The sequence below is a fragment of the Argopecten irradians genome, unplaced genomic scaffold (assembly GCF_041381155.1).
Source record: "Argopecten irradians isolate NY unplaced genomic scaffold, Ai_NY scaffold_0422, whole genome shotgun sequence".
Taxonomy (NCBI): domain Eukaryota; kingdom Metazoa; phylum Mollusca; class Bivalvia; order Pectinida; family Pectinidae; genus Argopecten; species Argopecten irradians.
Window position 1 is genome coordinate 1 of NW_027187889.1, and position 10,444 is coordinate 10,444.

A 10,444-nucleotide genomic window follows, 5' to 3' on the forward strand; every position below is an offset into this window, starting at 1 on the left:
GATCTTTCTCAAATTTCATATGTAGTAAAAGTTTGAAAGCAGAGAAAAGATCCCTCTTTCTATTGTCAGACGTAGATCATTCTTTGGTGGGCGCCAAGATCCCTCTGGGATCTCTTGTTTGTGCTCTTTGGACGAGATGACTACTTAAACCAAAATAATTCTGACAATTGACTATTTCTCCAAACCCGTTAGTCGAAATTTAAAAAAAAAGACTAGTAGCATCCTTTCATTTCAGAAATATTTTAAGACAACAGGCATATCCATATTGCCTTTATTAGTCTTCTTTTGTTACTTCCGGTTAGGCGTGAAGGAAATATGGTATGTTTCACTTTATTACAAAAGTATGGCATTACGTGTTAGGTATCAAATTCAGGATTAAGGGATTATGTTCATCGTGTAATTTAATGGACTATACATTATAATTAAAAGGATAATTTCTACTCAATTTTTTAGCAAGCAAATGAAGTTGATAATCAATAAAGTGAATGCAAAACACATTTCCAACAAGCCTTAAATGAAGAAATATACGTTTCAACATTTGTTTATAGAACTACACACTCACGCTCATTCATTATTGCATTCATACTAGAATGTTATTTAAATGTATTATGCTATAATATCATAGTATGTGTATGTAACTGAATTGCTACTTCTTGGTATTGCATATAATTCAAATTATTTGTACATAGAAAAAAAAAACGTTTTAAAGGATTTAATATATAAGTTTACATGATAAAGAATAAATGTATTTAATTGATCAGGTACATTACGGATGCCACACAGCAAGTATTGTAGATTTACATAACCAAACAAATTGTAGATGGATAAAATATGGTGCCTTGGATCATTATACGATGGACATAACCTTCACCAGATACACAGGGCGTTAGAATTGTACCTGCTGCCCCTATTGCATGATCGTACAAGGCGACTAAATTTAGGATCTCTTCTTTCTAACTGACTATATTCTTCATAATGTCTCCCTTGACATCGCCTTACTTTCGGCCTTTTGTTGAGCGCTCGCCGCTGTCAGGTAGGCTCTGGGTTCTGTCCCCTGGCCGAGACACACCAAAGTCTATAAAAGTGGTTGGTTTCTGCTGCTGTTTAGCGCTCAGCACACCGGGAGTGAAACGACTGGTTCGCCCGTTATCATTATAATGTGACCGGGTGGGGTGTGTGGCTTGCTGTCTTTGGCGGCAGGCTACAGTGATATAGCACTATAGAAAGGGCGACAGTTCCACTATACAAGAAGACACAACACGAACATACCAGAGTCTCCCAAAACACGCACCTCGCACAACATACATACAAAACATCGCATACATGACCATAGCTGCAAATAGAACGTTAATTAATCAAATAAACAAACAAAACCTCTATTGGATTGGATTTCATTTTCATGTTAACCATGCTTGTATGGAGCAATTCCTCTAAGATGGGACGCTAGCCAACCTTTTACCCTTAAAAAAAACCATACCCTCAACTTGAGAGTGACGAAATCAGCCGATAGAAAGTCGGTCATAGGTGGGAGGGGCTTGCTCAATGGAACAGATAATTAAGTTTAATAGAGCAACAATTTTGTAGTCATTTGAACCAGAATTGTCCTTATTTGACATTTAATGTGAAAAGAAGAAACGTGTGCTTCGAGGCGCGTCTGACACCCACGCTCAATCACAACCTACATTGAGTTACTGTTTGCCAAATTTGAATGCGTTGATTAACAGGCCAGAGTTCAAATAGCTAGCAGTGTTTGAAATGGACATCATTGACTTTGTGTGAAGAAGGCCTAGTATCAGCAACAGCGTTTTGGGAACACGTCACTGTTGATTGAAGGCATGTTTGCTGGCGCGGAACTGTCCACACGCGTGTTACTCTGCCTATAAGCTGCACATGCAACAATAAATAATGTTTTTAGACAATGCCTGCCTGTGTTCGGACATACAGGATCTGTTGTAAGATCTAATGGCGGATGTAGTTTTGTGACCACTCATGTACATAAACATGTCTAGCTTCAAATGCTAATCATGATTACTTTTGCCAGTGCTCCAACTATGACCTAATCGGCAAGACTAGTGCGGTTGTATCTGTATTTTGTCGACAAGTCCGGGCAGAGACAGAACAATATCTGGACATGATGTTGAGGTATGTGCTGTGGCGTGAGGGTTTATTTGGTGCACTGGTAACCATATGTACTGTCTCCTGGCTGGCAGTTTTCAAGTATTGAGTTGAAAACCTTACCATAGTGGCTTTTTGATATGTGGTTACTGTATCAAAAGAATGTGGCCTTAGAAACCGGTTTGATACTTAATCGGACCTAACTGTACCTATTTAAAGGTGGCTAATGATATCTGATATATCTTATCATGTTAGTATTTCTGTGTGTTGTCTCGTGATTTAATGACAAGTGAGATTCGGTGGGCTTGTTCGATTCTTGATAAACAAGAAACTCGAAAAAGTTTGTTTAGCTAGTTGTTATGGCTGTTTCTGATTCATTGTTAAGAGGCAAAATAAGTTAACTTTACACTACCGATTGCTTGCATCGTTTAGGTACTAAACTCTGATATATCAAATGTCATTCAGATACACTGTCCATGAATGTTTATGTACTATTAACGACTTCTCTGAATATTTCGAGGTCCCATTTCATCTTCGACCGTTCGTCACCAAATGACGGTTGAGTCGTTCGTAGTTTAGAAGTTGAAACCCCAAAAACTAAACAGATTTAAAGGTCGGTGGGTGGGGTGGTATTTACTTTGTATGTTTTCTTTATTTCTACTTTTTTTTTGTTAACTTCGTTACAAATAATCATGAAAAGTTTTTCTTTTCAAACCCATTGTTATAAATTTATAAGTGAAAATGAACAAACAACATCAAGATATTGGGCTTGTCTTGATGTAAACAACCATGTGTGTGATTTTAAAGTAGTTCATGGTTATTTATTTCATACTTAAGTTCAGTGGTCAATGGGGACAACGTTATACTCACACCTCACTTATTGCTTATTGCATCTTTGTCTTTTTACATTCTATATTTTGTCATCTCTATTCTACCGTTTCTCGTAGACTTTGATCCGCCTTTTCAATTTGTTTGAAATCATTATCGTTAGGGTATCAGATTTCTCGAATCCCAACGCTCGAAGTATGAGAGATCGATGTTCCGTCCATTTTCTGATCTAGTTTGCTTGTCGGTATTTTAATTTCATCATTTCTGCTTTTGAATGTGTCTAAATCTGCACCTGATTTCTAATCTTTTCATTTTGATCTGGCTGGTATATATCAACATATATTAGGATCTGGCTGGTTTGTATCCTCCTACATGCACAATGCATGTGTGATTCTCCTCTCACAGTGGAGGCATATTTTATTGCATTGTATTGATTTTAAACACATACGAGATATATACTACGATGTCTCCGACATGTACACTTTGTTTCATGCCGTGAGACATAATCGTATTTTTAATTTTTCTCAAAGAGATCGGTATTTTAAGCAAAATATGAACGTTTTCTCATCATACATCGTATCAACTTCAACATTTCATCGTTTCTTCAACATTGTGCATGAGTTTTCTCATGTGTTTTAGCCAATTTATTTTATCCCATGCAAACCTCCTTTTATATTTTATCAAATTAACGTTTACAATCTGTGTTTTAGTCCTTACTTGCTTTTTCTTACCCTGAACTTTTATCCTGATATTAATGCATGACTTGTAGTTTTGGCCCTAAATGACCTTAGTTGTCGATGGGCCGTTAAAACTCAAACAAACATACAATTGTGTCAACATCTGTAGGATCTGGCTGGTTTATATCAACATCTGTAGATTGGGTGGTTTGTGGCAACATCTGTAGGATCTGGCTGGTTTGTGTCAACATATGTAAGATTTGGCTGGTTTCTGTCAACATCTGTAGGATTTGGCTGGTTTGTGTCTATAACAACTGTAGTATTTGGCAGGTTTTTGTCAACATCTGTAGGATCTGGCTGGTTTGTGTCAACATCTGTAGGATCTGGCTTATTTGTGTCAACAACTGTAGGATCTGGCTGGTTTATATCAACATCTGTAGAATCTGGCTGGTTTATGTCAATATCTGGTGGAATTGGCTGGTTTGTCTCTGTACTTTTGTTGTTTGTTTGATTATTATTAAAGTCCTATTTACACAGCCTGTAGGGTCATGCAGGGACGGACTCCTCCCCTTTCCCTCATGTATGGAAGAAATTATTACGGAATACATTCACACCTTTTTTACCGAGCTTTCAAGCCATTTACTTGGCCCGTAACTGTTCATCTTTAAATATAAATAGAAATAATTATACACTTTGCTTAAAAAATTTCGTTAACTATACAAAGTTCTGTAAAGTATATGTTTTATTTTTTTTGTCTAAAAAACATACGTAAAGACCCTCTTGATCCTAGGAATCTTCTTCATGATGACGGCATTGGACACCAATTTCCTTTTGTCAATGGTTATGCTAACAAGGCATCAGGAGGAGAGATATGAAACACTGCTTGCATTTCAAGATTCAGTGTTAAAACTGCAACAGAAGGAGAAACGAGACAAAACTTAGGATAGTGATCTAGTTCGTTTACAGTGTTCCTGCCATTTTTGACTAGATGTTGATAAGAACACACAGATAGGCAATGAATATTTCATTCAATAGTTGGTAATAACATGAGAAACTTGGTTTAAAGTTATTTACATAATATCATCTATATTCAATATATTATATTATTACTGTATTTAATAAACATGCTTACCTAACCTCATCTTCCTCATTTAGGAAAGTTCCACATGTACATCCACCAATCATAAACCCGGCCACCAGATGCCACCATTTGTTTTGATCAGTATCTCACCTACATGTACAGGACGTTAATAAATCAAACAAACAAACAAATACATGTACAGCTACAGGTTCATGTATAGCTGGAAAAAAAGTTATATTGTTTGTTATTAATGGTTTTTCATTCAAAGTTCACGTTCATTGACGTATATGTGTAAAATTAGAATAGATCATGACACAATAAATGCATTTATTTCATTTATTGATTTTGCTAATCTTCCACAAACTAAATATAGCTAGTTTGGAACCCTGCACTTACAACCTTATACATGCTGGATATTTCCAGATACCAGCTTACAGATGCTCCATTCAACCACCCATTCATAATCATAGAAATGCAAGATTGAATAAGTAGATCTCTGATACTTGAACTCATTGCAATTTTGTTTTGGTTCATAACAATGTCAATGTTTTGAATAAAAAAAAATATGAATTATAAACAAAAACATAACCATCCATCATTTTAATGTATACGTCTAATCCCATGCAAACCTTTTTTTTTTATCAAATAAACGTTTACAATCTTTGTTTTAGTCCTTACTTGCCTTTTCTTACCCTGATCTTTTATCCTGATATTAATGCATGACTTGTAGTTTGGCCCTAAATGACCTTAGTTGTCGATGGGCCGTAAAACTCAAACAAACAAACAAGTATATATTATCCCCATGTTCATGCAGTAGGTAAGATTTGGTTGGCTGGCATATAATTAACAATCTTACATGCAAATTAATTGTTAGTATGCAAGAGGTCGCTATAATAATTATGCATGTATGTGAAACTTTTCAGATTTGTTTGATTATGAAGTGACATAGCCATGTGAGGTATAATGCAGATCCAGTGAACTTGTTTCGGATGGTGACTTCCTCCTTGCATCCCATTACCTGGTAAGACAGGTTGATTTTTTTTGTTTTAGTCAATGCAAGCAAAGGCTCCAAGAAAACTTGGCAACTTTGGTCCTGTGTCAGCTTTTGGTGGTCATTTTCACGGCGAATTCTTTGAATTCCTGTGCCAACAATGTCTTCCTGATCCTCACCTGGTTCGTCATCAATCTCTTCCTCAAAAGTATCTTATTATTTGTCTCCAATGTGTCTGTAGGCCTATAACATAAAATACATTTACATCAATGTGTCATTTATTATGCTGTCATTTTTGTCTAATTTCATCCAGGGTCCACTATCAAAATTATCAAATATCAATGCTTTTATTGGAGCTGATGATGCCAACTTCGTGATTGTAAAAGAAACTTAATTGAATTTGAAGGACTGACATTACACTAAAGAAATTTTAAGCCGGATATAGTATGAAACAAATAAAAATCAATTATTGAAGAATGAAAATACCTTGCGTATATCGCATTGTAAACGCAAATAACTTCATGAATAAATTCTTACTCGAATGGGTCAAGGAAGCTTTCTGATGTTTTCCGTTTCAATATGCGTCCTTGCCGATACCTACAATAAAGAAAACAAAAACATAAGCACACTGCATTGGCATTCAGATATACATGTAGACATACATAAGCATTTGACACAAGAACTGAGGGTTATTTTCATGTTTTACAAAGGAAAGGATTATACAATTGCAAGGATTATGCTCATTCCCTTTGGGTCAAATGACCTAAAAATCCTTCACTCGAGTGATCTCAAGAACTTTCAAATCATTTAGGGGAACAAACACCAAACAATCACAAATGCATATTCCAGTCAAATTCAGCTGGCACTGCACTTAGAGACATAGTCGTGTGAATTTTGCAGTTTCACTACACCATCATCTACATATAAATAGAAGTTGGTCTTCCGTTGAATCAATGAATAGGGGCACTTTACTTCAACTAGTCGGAGCTGTCCATCTATTTTCACTAGTCTGTGTTGCAGCTAGAAATGGAATCTCTGAATTCACCACAACTGGGCAGTTTTGACATGGTTTCTTTTCTGCATATTTTGCAAATGCCATTGCCTCTTAGTTAAAGCCATGTCTCCCACTTCTTGTGGCGAAAAACTTTTTCTTCTGTTTGAAATTTCTAACAGGATCACTTGCTTCCATCAGTCTACAAAAAGACCCGAAACTTGATGCTGTTATCCTGTACTCACTATGTTCGAACCAGAATTTCGACTTGCTTTGCAGACGAGTGTTCTTTTCAACAAACTGCATGCAGTCAAAGGCACTGTCAACCACAGTTCCAAAATAATGTCTCATCTCTGGTGTAGCTGTGGATAGGAATATGTCCTGGTCAACTTCGAATGAAGCTTGATTGATAGCACTATACAGTTCCGCGTACAAATCAGAATCGCACCTCGCACAACATACACACATACATGGAAGGCCGTCCTTACATGACCAAAGCTGTTAAAAGGACGTTAATTAATCAAACAAAAGAATCACACTGCTGTTTTGTTAACACAGGGACATATTGGTTGTCGTCTTTAATTGTTTCTAATACCGGTAATTTCAACCCTGTAGAATCGTAAATGGTAATAAGTTTCTGCAACGTTTCCTCTGTCACACTTTTACCAAATTCTGGGACAAAATTGTGTTCTTTAATGTTGCAGCACAAATCTCTTAACTTGCTTGTCTGGGTCATGCTTCACAAATGTAATATCACTGAACAGAAGTGATTCGTCAGTCACTGGCTTTCGCACATGCCACATCTGAAGCTTGTCTGTGCATGTCTTTACATCAGGGATTGTAGAAACATCCTGATGGTGTAGGTCAATAATGCTGTATAATGTTGCAACAATGTGCTTACACTGTCCATCAATACCTGCAGGACATGGCAATGTCGCCCACTTAAGTTTTTGTCCTCCATCTTTAAAACGCACATACACATTATACGAATGTTTCATCATAGCTACTTGACATACACTCCTCATATATATCTGGTTCTTTGTTGTGTTGCTTCTCAGACTGTTAACTCTGCCCTCTCTATTGAATTGAATCCCTCTACTTTGTGACGTTTTGTACTGATCTTGTCTGTGATGACACGTTCATCAATGTCCTCCATAGTCTTTCGTCTTCCGTTGTCCCGTTTTACTGTTCGTGTTATAGTATGTAATCGTGTTCGTTTTGTGTGTCTTGATAAAGGGGGAGATCGCCTTGAAAATTTGACAAATGTTTTTGTCCACACGGTTCAGATTACTTCTTTGTCCCATATATATTCCGGTCAGGTTTTATGATTTAAATATTTGTGAAAGTAACTTATAGTAAACTAATAATTGCATTAATGTACCATAACAGGTGGGCAACGCGGGGGGTCTGACCCGACGGCCAAGTTTTGTTTACCTGTTTTCTCACCTGTACAGAGCCCATTGTAGTTTGATCGCAAACACAATACTACACGTGTGATAAATCGTATCACAAAGTCATCAAAAGTCCGTGTAACAGTGACATCACTTCTTCTAATATAATACATGAATAATACATAAGAAAACACGGTGATTTCACCTGTCGGCTTGTAATGTCGCCTTTACGCATATCGCGTTATAAAATGGCAGAAACGTATCGCGTGCATAAGGCCCAATGATAATTATTTACGGATTTATTGCCCTTTGCAAATTACTGTCGAATCACGCTAATTTTCGTATCCGTCCGAGATAATTCAAATGTTAGTCTACATACAAAGTTTCATTAAGATCGGTTCATATTTATCCAAGTTATTGCGTTCACAAATCTCATTTGTTTGTTACATAAACAATAATTACTATCAAATGATAGCAATTTCAAAATCAAAACACAATTTGACCCCACTTTAATGATTATATTATGGCCTTCCAAAATTTCAAGTAAGCAAGTTCAAAATATCTTATTTGATGTTTATAGCTTGGACATGACTGTACGAAATTTACTTAAACCTTTCATGAACTGTAGAAGTGAATATAGACGGTATGCATGTACATGTATCTGATAACACACTCAGTTCATGCTTAAGAACAGTATGCCATCACAACCGGGCCCCTGTACATGTATAACTACTACTACTCTTACAAATACCAGTGGCATATTTTCTGGTTTATTGAGTGAAAGTGTAGTCCTCGTACAACAGAAAGATATGAAAATATACTTGTGTTCAATGAAACATTTGATAAATCCAAATATTGGTAGGAATGACATAAACAAATTATTTAGTATCAATGCATGTAAAAATATATATATGCATGTATTACCTAACAACTAGGACATTTTAAACAAGATCAAGATGGCTCTTAGCATCCACCATAAAATGATAAATAGAAAAAGGCATTTTGAATACCATCTGATAATAATGATGGACTAAAATTAAAAGCATTGTAATTTTATTATTTGCTTTTTTAACAAACTACGCTTATAACAAAGTAATTTTATTTAGTCGACCCAGAGTTCTTAGCAATGACACCTTTTACTGTACTTACTACAGCTGTATAATATACGTTGTTTTTTATAACTTTAAAAAAAAAAAATCCCCTTTTGTTTTGGACTGAATAAGTTCACCTGTGGCTTTCTTTTACTAAAAGAGGCAGCAGGTGACTGAATGTCTGTTAGTTTGTCAGACATATCTAATGGCAATACTGCTAATGTGGTGGCCTGATCTTTTGCCAAATTGTGAAAATGCAGCATTGACTCCATACAGCCTGGGACCTTAGATGGTGATGGCCCTGGGGACTCTGGCACTAACTGCCTTGAACAAGCAGCGACCTTTTTGGTGACATAGCTATCTTCTTCAAATTGTGGGCAGTTTTAGCCTTTATGCTATTCACAGGAGCTTTTCCTCTAAAAATGATAACTCCATGTCACTATCAGTACCCCCATACGCTATTGTTTCCAATCCCTTGATTTTAGAACCACCCAGTGTTAACCTCTAACATGGCCAGCTGTTTATATAGTGCAGTTCGTCTACGGTTTAGCTGTGCCTTTACCATTTGGGCGTCTCTGGAGGCATATTTTAAGGGAATTCTTCTCACCGTCTCTTTTTCTTGCTTCACCTGGGGATGATTTATAGGAATATTATAATGCTCTAATAAAATTGCAATCTGCTATTGTTTACTTGCATGAAGTTTGGATGAAATGGATCTGTTTGATATAATAATGAAAATATGAGCTGATATATAATCTGTTTGTACAATGTTTAAGTGATCATGAGGTGTTCTGGACAAAACAGACTATACCTCTTTCATTACAATTGACCTTCATGACTTGTAAAAACTAACCACTGCTCTTGGCTTGGACATCATCTGAAATCAATAAATTTGTAAAAAGAAATCAGATCAATTTGAGAGAGGCAAAGGATGACTAACATTACGAGTGATACATTTTATACATCAAATGTTCCGTATGAAGCAGATTTTTATTTTGTCGAGGAATACATTATCTTCTTTTCTTTATTAACTTACATATCGGTGACAAAGATTCATTATCAGTACTTAGGTTTTCACACTCTGTATTGTGGGTGTCTTCACAGTTTGTATTGTTGGTTTCATCAGAATTTGCCGTGCAGGTAGGGCTTTAGAATTGTATCTGCTGCCCCTAGTGTATTATCGTAAAAGGCGACTAAATTTAGGATTTTATCTTTTCTTTTCTTCCTAACTGAATTTATCTGTCCTAATGCCTCCGTTGGCACCGCCTCACTTTTGCAT

General features: G+C 36.2%; 2 pseudogenes; both read right to left on the bottom strand.

Annotated features, from left to right (window-relative positions):
- Positions 1-6,455: 6,455 nt before the first annotated feature.
- LOC138312684 (uncharacterized) lies at positions 6,456-7,151 on the bottom strand (annotated as a pseudogene).
- A 52-nt stretch (positions 7,152-7,203) lies between these two features.
- On the bottom strand, positions 7,204-7,839 carry LOC138312680 (uncharacterized; annotated as a pseudogene).
- Between the last annotated feature and the right edge of the window lie 2,605 nt (positions 7,840-10,444).